The sequence below is a fragment of the Macrobrachium nipponense genome, chromosome 48 (genome assembly GCF_015104395.2).
Source record: "Macrobrachium nipponense isolate FS-2020 chromosome 48, ASM1510439v2, whole genome shotgun sequence".
NCBI classification, from domain to species: Eukaryota; Metazoa; Arthropoda; class Malacostraca; order Decapoda; family Palaemonidae; genus Macrobrachium; species Macrobrachium nipponense.
Window position 1 is genome coordinate 21845566 of NC_087223.1, and position 18064 is coordinate 21863629.

Consider the following 18064-nt stretch of genomic DNA (forward strand, 5'->3'; position numbering starts at 1 on the left):
TTACAGGTGAGTAACAAGGCTAAGGGGCAGGGACAATAAATGAGGCAGGTAGGGGAGAAAGAAAGGTAAGGAATACTAATGAATTAACTTCTTAACATGGTTCTGATACATCAGGAGGAACTACATTTCCTGCTGCCACTGTTGCAAATTTTAGGGCTTCCAAGGATTTTAAGTAATGGCGTTTAAATACTAATGGTGATTTCCAACCTGTATACTTTTTTAAATCTTCAAAATTCATATGGTGAAAATAATTAACTGACGTGGCTACTGCTCGAATATCATGAGCATGTGGAATTGATTCCGGATTAGCTTGTTTGATAAAATAAAGATCTGCTGTCTCCCAATCCCTTTTAAGGAAATGTTTCCTCCATTTTCTCTAATAAATAAAGGGCCTGAAGACTTATTAGAAGTTCTGTTCAGATAAGCTTTCAAAGTGTTAACTGGACATAAGGATGGATCCTGTGGAAGTGGGACAATCCTCCACGGTGACCATCGGTTCTGTGGATCCTCATTCTTTGCTAAAAATCTCTTGTCTGGAAAGATTTGTACTTCCCCAGATGCGAGAAAAACAATATGATTCGGTTCTCTAGATAATGCTGAAAGCTCAGATATTCTGGCTCCAGATGCTAAACTTACCAAAAATAAAGTTTTTTTTAAACAGTGTTATGTATGAACATGAATCATTATTGGTTTCAGAGGCCAGTTTAAGAACATCATTTAAAAAACCAGGAAACTGTGTGGGAGCGGGTTACTGGTTTTAGTCTGGCGCAAGCTTTTGGAATTGATGAAAAATATGAATCTGTAAGATTATATTAAACCCAATCTGAAATATCTTCTTCAAGGCAGATTTAATTGTTGTAATTGTATTAGCTGCTAATCCCACGTTTTCAAACAGGGTCCTCAAAAAAGGTAACTGCTAGGTTCCGAGTCATTGCTCTAACCTTAGAATCTCTTAAGAACTTTGCCAGTTTTCTTACAGCTGAATCATATTGACGAAGGGTTGAGTCTCTTTATCTGACTCTAGAAACAAGGTATTAGAGGATCAATGTTAGCATCTCTTTGTGCTGCAAAATTTCATAAAGTCCATAAAGTTAGGGCACTCCGAATTCTTGAGGAAGCTAACACACTGCGAGTTTGTACTACCTGTGTCAACTTGGATCTGGGATCGCCGAGGGAGGAGTCCTAGTTCTACCATCAGAGGAAACCAATTGCTCTTGGGCCAATTGTGGGCTACCAGAGCTATCTGACCTTTGAAAGTCCTGAGTTTGTCTAGTACTTTCATTAACATGTTTATCGGAAGGGGAACAAGATAAATTCCTTTGCCAAGTGTTCCAATCTATGGACATGGCGTCCGTGGCATAGGCCAGAGGGTCCAGGTTGGGAGCAACATAACATTTTAGTTTGTTGTTGGATTCCGTGGCGAATAGGTCCACCTGAAGGGTCGGAATCTGTTGACAAATCCAATTGAATGAATCTTTGTCCAATGACCATTCCGACTCCAGCGGAGTTGTCCTTGAAAGTGCGTCTGCTACCGTACACATTTCTCACTCCTGCCAGGTGTACAGCGTGACAGGGTGCCATTGGTTTCTTGTTGGCAATCGTAAAGATTGCTATCATCACATGATTTATGTGACCCCTTGATTTGGATCCCCCTCTGTTTAAGCAATGGACGATTACTTCGTTGTCCAGAATTATCTGATGTGTTGCTTCTTTGCCGGGCTAGTTTTCTTCAGAGTTAAGAATACTGCCATGGCTTCCAATATGTTGATGGGGAGTTGACACAATGTTACTGACACAAACCTTGGACTTTTTCGTATTGGGAGTAACCTCCCCAACCGCTTAGAGAGGCGTCTGTGTGTATACCAACGCTGGTGGTGGAAATCGTAGGGGAAATCGATTTTGCCAGATTCTTGGCCTTGGTCCAAGGGAGCAATCTTTTCTTTAGTATTTGTGGGATTAGAGATATTTTGTCTCGTTTCCTCTTGTTCGCCTTGGATCGCCATACCCGATTTATATCTTTCAGTTTTGCCTTTAGTAATGTGTCTGTTGACTGATGCAAACTGAAGTGAGCCTAGAATTCTTTCTTGTCTTCTCCTGGACGTTAATTTGTCCTTGAGAAAATTTTTTGTTTTCTTTGCTATTTCTTTCCTTTTGTTGGGAAGAGATAGTCTGTGTGTGATTAGGTTCCATTGCAGTCCTAACCATTGGAAACGTGCTGCTGGAGTAAGACGGGACTTCTTGAGGTTTATTTTGAAACCTAAGTGTTCCAAAAATTTTTATGACTTTGTTTGTCGCCTTTACGCAATCCTCTACATTGCTGGCCCATATAAGCCAATCGTCTAGATAGGCCACTAACTGTATTCCTTGAGTTCTCAGCTCTTGGACTACTGTCTCTCGCCAGCTTCGTAAATATCCTGGGCACTATACTGAGTCCGAATGGCATCACTTTGAATGAGTATGCCCTTCTGCCTAGTTTGAATCCTAGAAAGGGACGAAAATGCCTTGCTATCGGAACATGATAGTAAGCGTCTGTAAGATCTATAGAGGTGGTGACGGCCCCACTGGGGAAGTAAGGTCCGCACCTGCGAGATAGTCAACATATGGAACTTGTCGCATCGAATGTAAGTATTCAGATGTGACAAATCTAGAATCACCCTTCTTTGTTCTGAGTCTTTCTTTGGCACGCGAACAGCGTCCTTGAAATTTCAAAGATCTTACTTCTTTTATTGCATTCTTTTTGCAAAAGATCTTTGGTGTATAGGTCTAGTTCTGCCGATGGAGCTTGATGAAAACTGGTTAGTGGAGGGGGCCCTTTTTATCCAACTCCACCCCAAGACCTTGGATACTATGCTGGAAGCCACTTGCTGAACCTCCACCGGCTCCGAAATTGTATAGTCTTCCCCCTACCTGAGATGTCTCAATGGTTTGAAGAGGGTCTGTTTCCTCGTCTACTCCTGTATCCTCTGCCTCTTGTTGAAGTCCTTCCACCTCTATTATGAAAGTTACCTCTGGCTCTACTACCTCTGGCGTACCTATTGTACCCATGGAACACTCCTTGTGTCTCAAAGGAGGGTTAAAAGCCGGAGAAGGAGCTTGATGTTGAGGAGGCTGAGTCATCCAAACGTATTGTTGTTGTTGGGGTTGGGATTTAGACGTAGACGGCTGAGTCCCTTGAGGTACAGGAATCGTCAGTCTGAACGACAGCTTGGGGTTGTGGAGTCTGGTATGATTGGAAGTTCCTAAACCTCTTCCTGCCTCTTGTCTGATTTCCTGATTGTTCATATTTTCCGTTTTGGCATCAGGCCCCAACGAACTTTGAGACTTTGATTGACCCTAGCAGCCTCACCTAAGACACTGTTAACAATGTCTTCCGGGGAATAAGTCGGGTGGCCCCAAATTGAGGCTTTAATCAGTTTATTTGGCTCATGCCTTATTGTAGCTTCTGAAAGCACATGCTTTCTGCAATTACGGCGTGCTACAGCCAAAGTCATAGGCATCACTTTGAAGTGTGAGGAGGAGAGACTTGGTAAGGATCTTGAACAATGACTCGTCTTGGTATACCAGCGAAGCCATTTCTGCCATTGTAGCGGAGTTGATTGATCTACTTAACCGAGTACGTGCCTCATACTCGATTCTGACCAAGGATTCTGGGAGTCTCGGAAGTTTGTCACTGAACTGTGTAGAGGCACAGTCAATGTTCAGTTTTCCCTGTGGTGAAAGTTGCTGGGGCGTCAACCCAAGCATTCATGATCTCCTGGAAAAAAAGTAGAGAAGTCAACTCCGTCTCTCTTAGTTGTGGCATGGGCTTGTCCTCCATAGCCGCCTGAAGAGCCAGATCAACTACTTTTGTAGTACAAGGTGTCGGTGTTTTGACCTTCTACTACAAACATTGTGTAAGAACTCTTATGGGGGGACAACATTGTGTTCACACTCCCATTCGTTCATGATCCGGACCCATGCGGACTGAGCCTGTTCCTTAGGATAGATCATCGTCTCCTTAGGAATCTTATCTAGTCTTTTTACTAGCGCTTCCTCTGTCAGTCGAGCATATCCTGGAAGGGAAACTGCAATCCCGGCGAGTAGAATTCAAGTCCTCTACCGGCCGAGTTTCCACATCCTTCTATGGTTAACATGCCATCCACGAATGGTGTGATAAAGCCAATCGCCACGGATTGCTCTTTACGAAAGCCGGAAGTTTGGGAAGCGTCTGGCAACACAAACTGTTGTTGTTGTGGGCAGTCCGGTTCTCAGGAGATTTTCTAAACATGTTCTCCTGGTTTTGCAGTCTGAGCAAAAGTGTCCATAGACTGCAACCGATCCGAGATGGTTCCAATCTGAGATTGGACCATACTTCATCTTCTCCATTAAAAGATTAGAGAAGGCAACCGGATCAAAGGAAGGTTCTGAAGCCTTAGATTTGGAGCTCCTTGATCTCGACCCGTGATGTAGGGGAGTAGCTGCTACCGGAATCTCCGAAGACTTAGATGCATTTAATGACTTGGTAAGTCTCGGTAACCATGCATTTGGGTAGAGGAGGGTGCATAACTCCTCTGATAGGAATATAAGGTTTCTTAGCCTTAACGTTACGGCCAAATCCGCCAACCCAGATCTTGAGGTCGAAAGAGATGTGTTCTTGACAGCCTGTGGGGTCTGAAAAATAAGTACTAATTAGGATTATCACTTTCTTAAAACTAAAGAGAATAATTTGTTCACTTCTTAAACATCATATCTCATAATTAGTAATGAAATATCTAAGCGTACTCACCGAGTCCGAGGTTATACGCAAAAAGCCCATAACGATCTCACACGCATCCGGATGCCAGACGATGAGGTCATCGACCGTACGGCGCAGGGTGCATGGGACCTGCAAACCTCATGTCCGCACCTTTGCTGAAGGACAGTCTGCGCAAGCTGTCATCCGACAACGCACCACCTGTAAGGTAAATTGATACATAAGTATTCAATTTGTATATATAAACTACCGAAGCCCGGATTATTTATCGTAATCTTAAATTATAACATATATAGTAAAAATAGACTTCTGTATACTAATCTTAACATATACAGCTCGGTCATTTAGTCTATGAATCTTTTTATTCTGTTGAAAATTATGGCGGATACTAACTTCGTATTTATCCGCCTGCTCCGGGAAACTAAATCCACTTAAGGAAAAAATATTCTCCAATGATTGTATCGCTACCAAGGTAGACGTATACTGTACAAAAGGTGTTGAGCGGCGGATATCGGTTACGTATTCTGTCCGCCTGCTCCGAAATTTCGTGCATAGTAAACAATAGAATATAAGATTTTGTAGGCTACGTCTGTACGCCTCTTCCGGGCTACGTCTGTACGCCTCTCCGGGATCGACCGACAAAATTCTATTTGTGTGTAATCTACGATATCAGAACCAGGGTGAGATACCTGAATCTGATCAATACACTAAAATATTAGTGTGTAGAACTATTCCGGTTGTAACGGAATCAAAATAATGCAGCGGAAAACCCGAAAGGGGAGACTGAGTGTACGCATAAGTTGCTCTATCCGGTGCGTTCGGAAGCCAATCGAAACCAGCTAGAAAAGCGTCACTGTCCTAACTCATGGTATGACCATATCGCTACATATTCCGTTGCTCCCGATATAGACTATAACTAAGCCTAAAAGTAACCTGAATCGTGTGATAAAAGGTATCTCCCCGAAGGGGTACTAGGCGGGAGCGGCAGAGCGAACTGGTTCGTCGCGATCAAGTGGGACCATATGACCGGTCAGGTGGGACAACCCTACCGATGATAAAGATCCAATTGAACCACGAGATATGTAGCTTACAAAACTAAATGACCAAAATTAAAGTGAATAATAGATAATTTAGGTAATAATGGCACACAACGAAGACAACATAATATTAAGCTAGACAAAAATTAAGCCGAGCGAGAATAGCCTAGGTCTCCAACATCGGGTGAGATACCGATATGGTCAGGTAGGCTATATCACTCTTAATAATATCTCTACGAAACGGTGGGTGGTTGCCGATTAAGATGCAAAGATAAATTACGCTCAAAAGTTGTCAAACCAAGGGAAACTCCCTAAAGTAGGATATGACTCGAACATGTAATGCTCGGACCGTAGCCCAGTGTATGCCAAATCACTAAATATCTAAAACCCACGTCAAACATCGTATAAAAATTATACAAATATTAAAAGTGCATTTATTTCCATATGTCTAGGACAAAAATGATTGCCATTAGTATGAGGAACTAATGGTCAATCAACATGTAAACAAACGCTCCGTGAAGTAGCGACATCAAAATGGCCGACGTGGGTCGGATATCTACGATCCTTGATCAAGATCATATTCTCGTAGGAAATACCCTATGATAAAGAGAACGCAACTTCAGTGCATAGCCACAATCAATAGTAGTACTCAAACTTAGTAGTGGAAGCTTCTAGGAGGTCCGACATTATGAAAATCAAGCACAAAAATCAACAAACGAAAAACAGTAGTACTTCGTACGATGCTATTGAAAGGAATGTTTAGGTACGCATGGGTGGTAGAGGGGTGGCGGGCAGTAGTGGGATGTAGAACGGCACCTCGTAGTAACGGGGGATGTTGGGAGAGGAGATAAAACTAATTGGTAAGAGACCTCTGAGAGTGTTTTTCACGCCCCAGTTACTATACCGACACCCTATATGGTGTGAGCGAGCTAGGCATATGCCCGGCATTCCATGCAACTTTTTTCTCTGGTATATATAGCAGTTTTATACCTTAGAAATGATGCTATAAGGAGCATTTCACGGAGCGGCACAGGTTGAGCCCAGAAATTAACCCTTGGTTTTGTGGTTTTAAGAAAAAACAGATGTTGTGGTCAAAGGTTAGCCTGGAAGAGCAAAAACAAAAAAAATCAACCTTTTGTTTTGTGGTTTTAGAAAACCTAGAATGTATTTTTGAAGGTTAAGCCTGGAAGAGGCAAAGTTAACCTTTTGTGTTATGATTTTTAGAAACTTTGTCAAGGAACGCAAGGTCCTCCTGTGACATAATGGATAGGCTAGTGTATGAGAACTAGCTCCATATCTTCTACCTTATTGAAGTTAAACATTCATAATGTGAGCAGCAGTTGCAACTTCATTTAGTGTTAAGTCAATTTGTCACTCCAGAATAGGATTAATGTGTCACAGTAGAAGTACAGTTCAGTTTTTTGCGGATCACTACCTTAAGTATACAGAATTGTGTTTGAAAACAGTAAAGCCCTTAATCTGCTACTATTAGTGGGTAGTCTTTTCCTGAACCGAAAAAAAGCAATTCTTTAGGCTCTTTTGTTTAAATCCCGGGGTTTTAATATTTTGGGGAGCGTGAAGGTACAAATTTTGTATAGGAGCATACCTTTATATTGTAAAGGTATTCATTTTAAGTGAGTGTCATTTGATAGGGCTTTTGGACCCAGGCACAGGGGTCCCTCATACCGCTTGCGTTTCATGCTGGCTGAATCGAAGCAGTTTTCTCCGCAAATCTACTCTTTGCTGCATACGTATGAGAACCTTGCTCCCTGAATGGAATCCAACTTCTGGTGGCAGTAAAATCCACCAAGGATTCCAGATCAGGTGAGAATGTTTTGGGTTTCGTATAATAAACCTTTAGCTCGAATGGCTGAGCGGAATTTTGTCTAGCTGCACTACCCACCATATTCTTCTTAATGTGGGAATCAGCTAAATTTAACAGTAGGTAAGATTCATCTCAAATAATATAATTCATAATAAAATTTATTATTTGGATACTTACCTACTGTTAAAGTAGACCCACCCAGCCTCCCCACAACTTAGTGGGCTGTCAAGGAGAATTCTGACAAGAGCTAAAACATTCAAAACACACCTGGTGGAGAACAGGTAAACTAGACAGTCATCCGGGCAGCCATTTCGATTTTTTTTTTGTTCGAATGCCGACTCGCCTAATCGGCGGGGAGATATAGATAGTATAGCTAAATTTAACAGTAGGTAAGTATCCAAATAATAAATTTTATTATGAAAATTTATATTATATAAATCATTGCGACAAAGTACAGCATCAGAGACTAATACCTATATTATACATAGTTCTGGCTAATGGTCCATGCTCATGATTCCCATGAAGCAATTACGAAACCTATCCTGCTCATAGTTGGGGGAAAATGTTAATGTATTGCATGTGGATAGGCAAGGCATTTTTGTAGATATAATAATGAAATTTTACATTGTTACCTCTTTTTGGAAGTCTGTCACTTTTCCTGAATCAGAGTTACCATCATAATGTGTTAACCAGAATTGATCACAAAGGAAGTACGTATAATATAAACAGCATATTGAATTTTAAGAACATTTGTCAGAAGGGAAGTATGATGAAGGCAAAACAGCATAATGAATTTAACAGAGGACCTACATCAAACAACTGGAAAGGTGATCTTCATTATGTGACTTATGGTAAATGATTGAGCTTTTACTGCAAACTTTGATGATTCTTTGAAAAGGTTTGACTGATAGATAAGATCGAACCTGTTATTGACTATTTTTTTTACTTTAATCCTACCTCTTTTAATGATGACAGTTTGAGAAAGCCAACCTTTTGGTAATGATTGGTAATGGTTGTTGTTGATATACAGTAGTATTTTAACTCCCAGATATCGTGAACAAGCAGCCCTGGATGCTGACTGGTGTGGAGAAGAGTTCAAAGAACTCAGTCAGCAGTTAGGACCTCGTAAAGTCATGACGACGGAGATCGACGTCAAAATCATTTTGTAAAAATTCACACGGACTCAGAGTCGTCAAAGGGAAAGCTGTGGCCGACGAATATAAAGGCTGCATCAACATGGGAGACATAGGTAATGTTATTCCTGAATGAGGGTTACATAGCCTTTATTTATAGTCTGAATAAAGCAGCTATTATTACTACAGTTATTATAAAGATTTATTATCATCATTATTGTTCTACAAACAGTGATATGAAACAAACAGTCTTCATGTAAGCTTCCAGAGTGAAAATTTGAGTTGACTTGAGCTTTAAAAAGATGCGAGTACTGTGTAACATGTACAAAAAAATTCTACAAGAACTTGACAGTTTACACAAACTTTATCTGAAGCTGTTGCTTGCTGATCCAATAAAACCTAGTGAAATTGTGGAATAGATATATTACAAATGATTATTGTTTTATAAACAATTCAAAATCTTTTAGAAATCAGTATTCTTGTTGATTTGATCTCCTATTTCTTTATTGTATATAACACAATTATACAGTAATGAAGACATTGCATTATAATAACAAAACCAAGTTCACTAATTATATATAGTGGTGTAATTTTTGCATTTAGGCTTTTATAAAAATTGTATTTCAGGTGCGCAGTTAGACAACCCAGAAAGTGAGTTAGTTTGGTATGTGATGCTCAGAGCTGTTGACCAGTTCCATTCTGAGTTTCGGGCATATCCAGGATATTTTAACGATCAAGTGGAGACTGATATTGTACGACTAAAGGTCAGTAATTAATATGGTTTGTGTTGGTGCACATAGTAATTAATTTTAAGTGTATATAGTAAATTTTATAACCTACAGGTAAAGTAATAGAGAACAGTTGTGATCAAATACAACCAAATTTTGTTCATGAAACTTACCTGACAGATATATATATAGCTGTATTTTCTGAAGTCCGACAGAATTTAAAAATTCGCGGCACACGCAGTGGGCGGCCAGGTGGTAGTATCCCATTCCCGCCGCTGGGAGGCGGATATCAGGAACTATTCCCATTTTCTCATTCATATTTTTTCTGTCGCCGGTCGGTAAACAAACTGTTTACAGACCTCCGCCTAGGATTTTGAAACTTCATTAGCCACTTAAGTATCCTAATTATTCTTTCGATTATTAACTTGGATTTGTGGCTAGGCATACGCTATCGTAAATTTTTTCATTGCATTTGATGTCTGAAGCTAGTTAGCCTAGTTTCAGACTTTGTTGTCTGCATGGTAAGGTGAGGCTACCGTAACTTTCGGTAGACACTCGCTTAGTATATATGACGTTACATGTTTTCTTTGCATAAGGTAATTAGTGTGTGTGACGATTACGGAAGAAGGAGGATTCAATTACGCATTTTAGAGCGTGTTAGAATCAGGAGTTTTCCTCCACAGTAAACAGAAGTTAGAAATAATGGGAAACCTTCTAACCTCCTGTAGATTTTATTTTGCCTAACCCTGTGGTATGGCTTACGAGCCTAGAATAAGTGTCTGCTAAAGGATTACATCAAGTATTAACTTAGACTAAAGTGCTCGCTCTCCAACCAGTGTTGTGAAGTGTAGTGCCCCTTGTGTTGTGGAGGGGGCGTCAGATCGGCCCCATAATGCCTCTAGCCTGGACCTCTGTCGGACTCCAGGACTCAGGGAGAGGGCATGTCGAAAGCCGCAAGAGGGTTACGGGGGCTCCCCACCGATCTGGCGTCCCTTCGGCAGAACCTGTTGACTCTTCCCAGGCTGCTAAAGATCGTGCACGTGCGCGAATCTTGAAAAGATTGCTTCTCGTCCTCCGAGGCGTCCTCCCCACACAGGGGTTGGAGTTCTCGGAAGGACTCGCGCCCCCTAAAGAAGCTTTAGAGAAGAGGACGCTTCACGTCCTCTCTCTCGTCACGAGAGGATGAGAGAGTAAAGAGACCACATTTTTCCCTTTTAGAAGAATGCACTGGCTCTTTTCCTAAGGGACATTTAAGGAGGCTCATTCATCTTGCCAGAAGAGATGATTTGAGCCTCCTGCGAGAACGCTCATGTATATATCATTTATACATTATTAAGGAGGCTCATTCATCTTGCCAGAAGAGTGATTTGAGCCTCCTGCGAGTGAACCGCTCATGTATACATCATGTATACATTATTAAGGAGGCTCATTCATCTTGCCAGAAGAGTGATTTGAGCCTCCTGCGAGTGAACGCTCATGTATATATCACTTATACATTATTAAGGAGGTTCATTCATCTTGCCAGAAGAGTGATTTGAGCCTCCTGCGAGTGAACGCTCATGAAGTTAGAGCTGTTTCAACCTCGCTAGCATTCCAAAAGAATTTGGTAATCAAGGACATTCTTGATTCCACCTTTTGGAGGAGCAACTCAGTATTCGTCTCCTCTCCTCATTGCGCTCCGTATACGTTATGTAACGTTCGCTTTACTTCGATAAAGCAAGCTGATAAGTTTGACGGACCGGCAAGCTGCTTTGCACAGTCAAACAACTTATGTCTCTGGTCGGCATAAGAAGGGCAATTTAGACGTGAGGAAGCTTTTGGAGGTGCTCGACGTCCTATAAGTAGAGACATTCTCCAGGACGCTCGGCAAGCACCTTGCGGAAGACGAAAGCCATACGTCTTCCTTTAGTGTTCACACTCTTCAGGACAGCGTGCGCTCTCCATGGAGACTCGCATGAGGACGTCCCTTAAAAATATTCAATGTCATACGCAAAAACGCGGTTCGTCATAACATTGAGATGTTGGCAAGGTCGCTCGCACGGACGCCTCTTGGCGGGCCTTGCATGCATCAAGGCGCTCAACGAGTTCCTCTCTGAAATAAACGTCGTTCAGAAGACTTGGTGTTCTCTGCTCAGACACTCTCGTAGCTGGACGCTTTCCAGGACGCTTTTGAGGACGCTCGGCAGGAAGCTTTTGAGGACGCTTTCCAGCACGCTTTTGAGGACGCTCAGCAGGACGCTTTTGTGGACATTCGCAGGACGCTTCGGTGGAATAGAGGCTCGGCAGGACGCTAGCGAGGAACGCTCGCCAGGATACGCTAGCGAGGACGCTCGCCAGGACGCTAGCGAGGCGCTAGCGAGGACGTTTTTCGCCCAGACGCTAGCAGGACGCTTTGAAGACGCTCGGCATCACGTCATGACGCTCGGTAGAGCACTTGCCAGGACGTTCTTCAGAACGATAGGCGTCCTACGCATCAAGAGTTCGGCAGGATTCCTGCAAGAACGCTCTTCAAGAGGGCGTCGTCGAAGTAGAGGAAGGAGTTTGGTCTCGTCAAGATGTCTACTTCGCTTTCTACAAAGGGAGCGTTCAATAGAATCCATCACTTGATGAATTCCAGGAAAACTGTAAGCAGATTTCGGTGTCATAAAACGCCTCGTCTGCTTTCGGGATTGCGCTGCCGAAGGGGAACATTAAGGTCCTTCCTGTCGTAATCCCAGTCTCTAATCAGGAATCCTGCCCCTTCCTCGATTTCTGCGGGAATCGGGAAAACTATATGCTCGAATTCCTGGATTACTTTCTGTCATGTAAATGGGTTAGTTCTCATTGACAAAGATCTTCATAACATTTTATCGCTTAAGCGGATAAGTAATAAATTTCGGAAGAGCTCTCATTCATTTTCAGAACGAACGTGGACAGTCGTTTTCCTTTCTTTCTCTCTTCCTCGTCCAGGAAAGATGTAGTAGAGAATTCGATGTTCAAATTACTACAATACTTACGTAGTTTATCTTTGCGTCATTTTGCTAACGCATGGGTCGAGTCATATACGCATATCGTATTTACCTCTGCGGATAGAAGCCGAAAGAACTGTTGTTCTAATGTATTTATTGACACTCCCTTCAACCTTCCAAGAGTTTTCGGAGTAAGAACAACTCTTCAGGTATTGTTACGACAACAACCTCAGCTTCTGTATTTAGCGAATTCTGTTTCGTTTAAATAGGCCTGCTTGAGAGTTTCCTTTTGCTCGATAATATCATACCTATTCCTTAGTAAAGGGAGTAGCTGGCAACTCAGGCAGATAGTATTCTGTTCTCCATTGAAGCTTTCCTTCGAGGAAGACTTCTCCTTCACTCTTTTTGATAGAGATCGAAGGTGGTCGATCTCCAATCCTTATTTTGTTTTCTTTAAGGAAAGAATTTTAGGATGGAGATCGTTGTTCAGAATACTATAAATATCTACGTATATTAACCTCGCGACATGATTCTACTAAGCAGTTGAATTGTCCGAGGGGTAGGCGCATATCCTAGTTATTCTACGGATTGCGACTTAGACGAGAAGTATTCTAATTGAACTGCAACATCAACTCAGCTTCTGTATTTAGCGAATTTTGTTTCGTTTTTAAATATGCCTGCTTGAGAGTTTCCTTTGGCTCGATAATTTCATACCTATCCCTTCGTAAAAGGAGTAGCTGGTAACTCAGGCATATAGTGCGAGACGATGATCAAGGCTGCTGTTACTGTGATCTAGCCAGTACCGGCTAGCTCGGTGTCATGCGCGGTTGGTTACGTCTCTCTCCCTTGCGGGAATGGCTAATAAACCGATCTCTTTGCCCTACAATCATGGATTTTAGCCTCGGGTGAGGAAATTTCTAGTAATCTTGAATGATCATACCTGCCGTTTACTTAGAAAATTCAACAAGATATCTCTTATACTTGTTAGGTGCGGTTTACCGCACGGTAACATTCTGTACGAATCTACCGCGGCATATCACTATAATAATGCTCATCCTGCTTATGCAAAGCGCAGCCTTATTTAGGGAAGGAAGCAGGCTGAGTGAGGAATGGATGAGTTTGGGGCTGGGGACCATTTCCTCTGCTGGAGAAGCTTGTTTTCCCTGAATAAACAGCAAATTCAGACCTCTACAAATTTTCCTCACGAAGAAATTGGAATAACATCAAAGATCTTGTAATTCTAATTTTCTCTCAACGGCTTGAGGATCACCTCAGGTGATAAGCGAGAGGGTGCCAGACACCGAACAGAGAACAGTGTTCCTGGCACATTGTCTGAAAAGAATTGGAAGCCAAAATTAGTCGGCTTTCCAGTTCCTCGAAGGGTGAGGTTGGATCGAGTGGCCCAAATCATCTCGGATAATTTCTCAGCTCTCTATAGCTCGAGAAGAGAGAATTGGTTATGGGCTTGGGCACGGAACGTAAACGTATCCTGTCAATAGGTTCGTTAATCTAGTGCACGTCCGTGGGGGTTTCTTCTCGATCGAAGGCAACAACTACTGACGTCTGAGTAATCCTCACTTAGAAGTATGTCGAAAGTGAGGAGAGACTGGAGGGAGTCCTTTCGTTAAGTTTTTCGTAATATTGAAGACGAAGGAGCTTCCTCTTAAGTTGTTCCCTTATTCATGATCCTAGAGGATTAGCTTTAGTCGCCACATGTTGGCCTCTAAGAGGTTGGATTCACAGAGGTCAGGTAATTCAGAGAATTGTCCAAAGACCCTTCCCGAGAGAATCGGTGTAATCAAACATCGTCACTTAGTGAAGATCTCAATATCTCTCCTCTCTGAGTCTGAAAGCGTTCAGACTATCGAGAAGCGATAAGATCTTCAAGATTTATGGCAGTCTCTTGGCCAAGGCAAAGCAGTGCTGCCTATTTTCAGTTTTCAATCGGAGGGGGCCGTTTCTGGAGATAGTGAAGGGAAATGACTGTTCCTTCCACCTCGACCTTCTTGTGAATTTCGTTATGGTTTCTATCCTTTCCGTATGAAGTATGAGTATAAGATAGAAGTCCTAAACTGTTGTAGAATATGCAAATATGTTGTTGACGGCCTCTAGGCTCAGAGATTCGGTTCTGTCAAACACAAAGCTTCACGATCTTTGAGGTCTGTGGAGATCTTGTCTCTGGATCAAAGGTTCCGGGCATGGAACTTAGACGTAGTCTGAGTTTCTGATGCCAAAAGCATTTCGAACCTATCCTTTCTGCGAACTTAATACACGTGACCAGAAAGCTAATATTCTAACCGCTCTAAGCCAACGGCAAAGGAGGGTTAGTGAGGTTTTAGCCATCATCAGAGGTTTTGGCTTTAAAGGACATAATGCGGTCTGTCCGCTAAGGCCTTCCCGTTCTTGATAAGAACGAAAACCTGTCTGACCATTGACCCGAAGGCTTGGAGACCAAGGGTATGGCACAAATTATTGGGCAAGGGCATTAGAGAGTCTGTGCCCTGTAGGGTCTCTCAAGTTTTATCTTGATAAAACTATAGAAAGTCAAGGTCAACAGACAATCTGCGGTGTTCCGTAAAAAGACCAGACTAGTTCAGTCCAAGAACACCCTGGCATGATAGCCAAGGAGAGTCTTTTAAGAGGTCTCATTCATTATGTTTGCATAAAGATTTGAGATTTTTCTTAATATCAATGCTCAAGAGGTGAGGGCGCGGCCTCGGAAGCATTTCAACAGAGCATGACACTCAAGTAACATCCTGAGTGCCACGCTTTTTTGCGAAGCAAACTCTGGGTTCGCTTCACACTCCCGACAATCTGCGGTGTTCCGTAAAAAGACCAGACTGGTTCATGTCCAAGAACAACCCTGGCATTATAGCCAAGGAGTTCTTTTAAGAGGTCTCATTCATTATGTTTGCATAAAGATTTGAAGATTTTTTCTTAAATATGAATGCTCAAGAGGTGAGGGCGCGGGCCTCGGAAGCATTTCAACAGAGCATGAACAACTCAGTAACATCCTGAGTGCCACGCTTTAGCGAAGCAACCTCCTGTGTTCGCTTCACAACTCCCGACGGGATGTGAAGACGACATTTCAGATCCGTAAGTCGCTAGGAACCATACATATCCGTAGATATATTATTGGGTGCAAGAAGCAACACGAATCCTATCCTATAGAAAAGGGATAGGTGTGCTTTTAACTTTGAAGGGTTGGTCGCTTGAGGCGGCGTTCCTTTTCTTTAGCCTAGAAGTTATGGAACACTAACTTTGATAGGTTAGGTCAGGTGGGTGGTTTTAGTTCGGTGCCCTCAAAAGTATGGTCATATGGTCTAGTCACATTGTGGTCACGCCCCGTTGACAGATCATCTAAAAAGACGCACCAGCATTACAGGTCTCTACCTCGCTGGCAACTCTAGTAACGCAGAAGCAGACTTTGGTGACAGTAATCACGAAGTCGGCTATGCTAACAGGTCAGGAAACCAAGATGTATATCATCTACTTAATTTAGTTTCCCAAAAATCCTATTCTGTCTCTTCCCACCATCCGAAGGTGGGATTCAGCTATATATATATCTGTCAGGTAAGTTTCATGAACAAAATGTTATTGTTATAATACAATTAAGTTTGTCATACTTACCTGGCAGATATATAATTAAAGTGCCCACCCACCTCCCCTCAGGAGACAGTGGCACTGATAAAACATATGAATAGAAAATGGGAAAATAGTTTCCTGATATCCGCCTCCCAGCGGCGGGAATGGGTACTACCACCTGGCCGCCCACTGCGTGTGCCGCGATTTTTAAATTCTGTCGGACTTCAGAAAATACAGCTATATATATATCTGCCATGGTAAGTATGAACAAACTTAATTGTATTATAACAATAACATTTTTTACAGTTTCTACCAGTAGGTGCACTAGTTTCGTTATAATTTTTCCCTACAAGAAGGAGCAGTGGGCTTGTACTAATAGCCAGTAACCAAAATACACACTGTATGCCTTCTAACTTTGCTTCTTGATGGTTGAGTTGGTTGCTGTTTCAGTGCATCCGGATGATGCCCCCACACACGCAGGCTTAGGCTTAAAACAGTGCGTGAAATATTGGAACTAGTTGGCTCGTTAACACCACCTTACACTGTGCATACCATGAAAGTTTGTTGTGGAGATAGAGAGAGAAGCTGTCGGTGTAGTCCTCTTGCTTTTCTTCTGGTTCGCAGTCAATCTCCCGTACCTTCGCTTGCTTCTTGTAATATCTTCCTGTAATACCTTACTGCACCATGTTAGTTGGGACGAGATGTGAAAGAAGCTCATCTGAAATATACATTTCATTATTAAGTAAGGTTATAATGCAACAAGGACAATGTGTGTGTGTGAGAGCAATTTAACTCAGAGGGAAAGCAGCGTACTGCTAGGCACTGGATTTGAATGTGTTTGGGTTGCCACTTATCAATATACAGTAGACCCTTGACTCACGAACACAATCCGTTCCTAGACCTTGGTCGTGTTCCAAATTGTTCGTGACTCGGAGCTAATTTCCCCATAAGGTTTAATGGGAATAATATTAATTGGTTCTCGACCCCTACGAACCAATATATTATTATGTATATTTTTGCCTTATTTTACACAGATAATGTAAAAGTCAGTGTAAAACACCTTAATATATCTAATAATATAATTTAAAATGGTAAACTAACACTATAAAAACGTTTGTAAAGTGAACACTTACTATGACTGGCGAGACTTCTGGCTTGACGGACAAGAGAAGAGGAGGGTGGTGGGGGGGTGGGGAGGGAGTTTAGGTTATTGTGCGGAAGGAGACCCTCCCATCCAGGTCGGGAGATCTCGTTGCCGGAGATTCAACTCTTCTAGGTTTTTTGGTGAACGTTTAATCACAAACTTATCCAATGTCTGTTGCCTTTTCCTTCCTTGCATAACTTTTCTGAAATGGCTCATTAAATTTTCATTGAGCAATTCACGATCCTGTTTCGTAAACAATTTTGTCCGGATGATACAATTCAAGGAAGCACTGGACATCATTCCACTTTTCCAATGCGGCTTTTATCACATCACTGCTGACATCTGTAACTTCCTCCCCAGCCTCCTCTTCGTCAGTTGATTGCTCCAGAGCAAGTTGCTCCTGCTGCTCTTTGTGGAGTTGAACAAGTTCGTCCGCAGTCAAATCTTCGAATGTCAGCGACCAATTCTTCAACATCTTCGTCGTTGACTTGTAGACCCATACTGTTGCCCATGGACACAATTTCTTGCACAATCTCTGCATCGAAGCCCTCAAAGTCACGGACAGTTTACGCACTGGGGCCAAAGTTTCCACCGCCACGCAGAATTTAATGTGCGGTACGTAACTTCAGTCCATGCGTTATCAATGAGGGTTATGCAGTGAAAAACATTAAAGTGCTTCTTCCAAAATTCTTAAGGTTAATTTTAGTCTCTTCAGTTACACGGAAGCAATCTGGAGAAGAGCGCCTTCGTATATAATTTCTTAAAATTGCTAATGACTTGTTGGTCCATGGGCTGGAGAACAGAGGTCGGTTGTTGGGTGGAAGGAACTTGAACTGAATGAAGTCATGTTCACTGCAGTCAGCCAAGTACGAAGGGTGTGCCGGGGCATTATCCATGATCAGAAGGCACCGCAGGGGTAGCTTGTTCTCTGT

At 42.3% G+C, this 18064-nt stretch overlaps 1 pseudogene; it reads left to right on the forward strand.

Moving 5' to 3' along the window:
• Positions 1 to 9518, forward strand: part of LOC135205163 (NEDD8-activating enzyme E1 regulatory subunit-like) — a 59369-nt pseudogene extending 49851 nt beyond the window's left edge.
• Positions 9519 to 18064: the final 8546 nt, after the last annotated feature.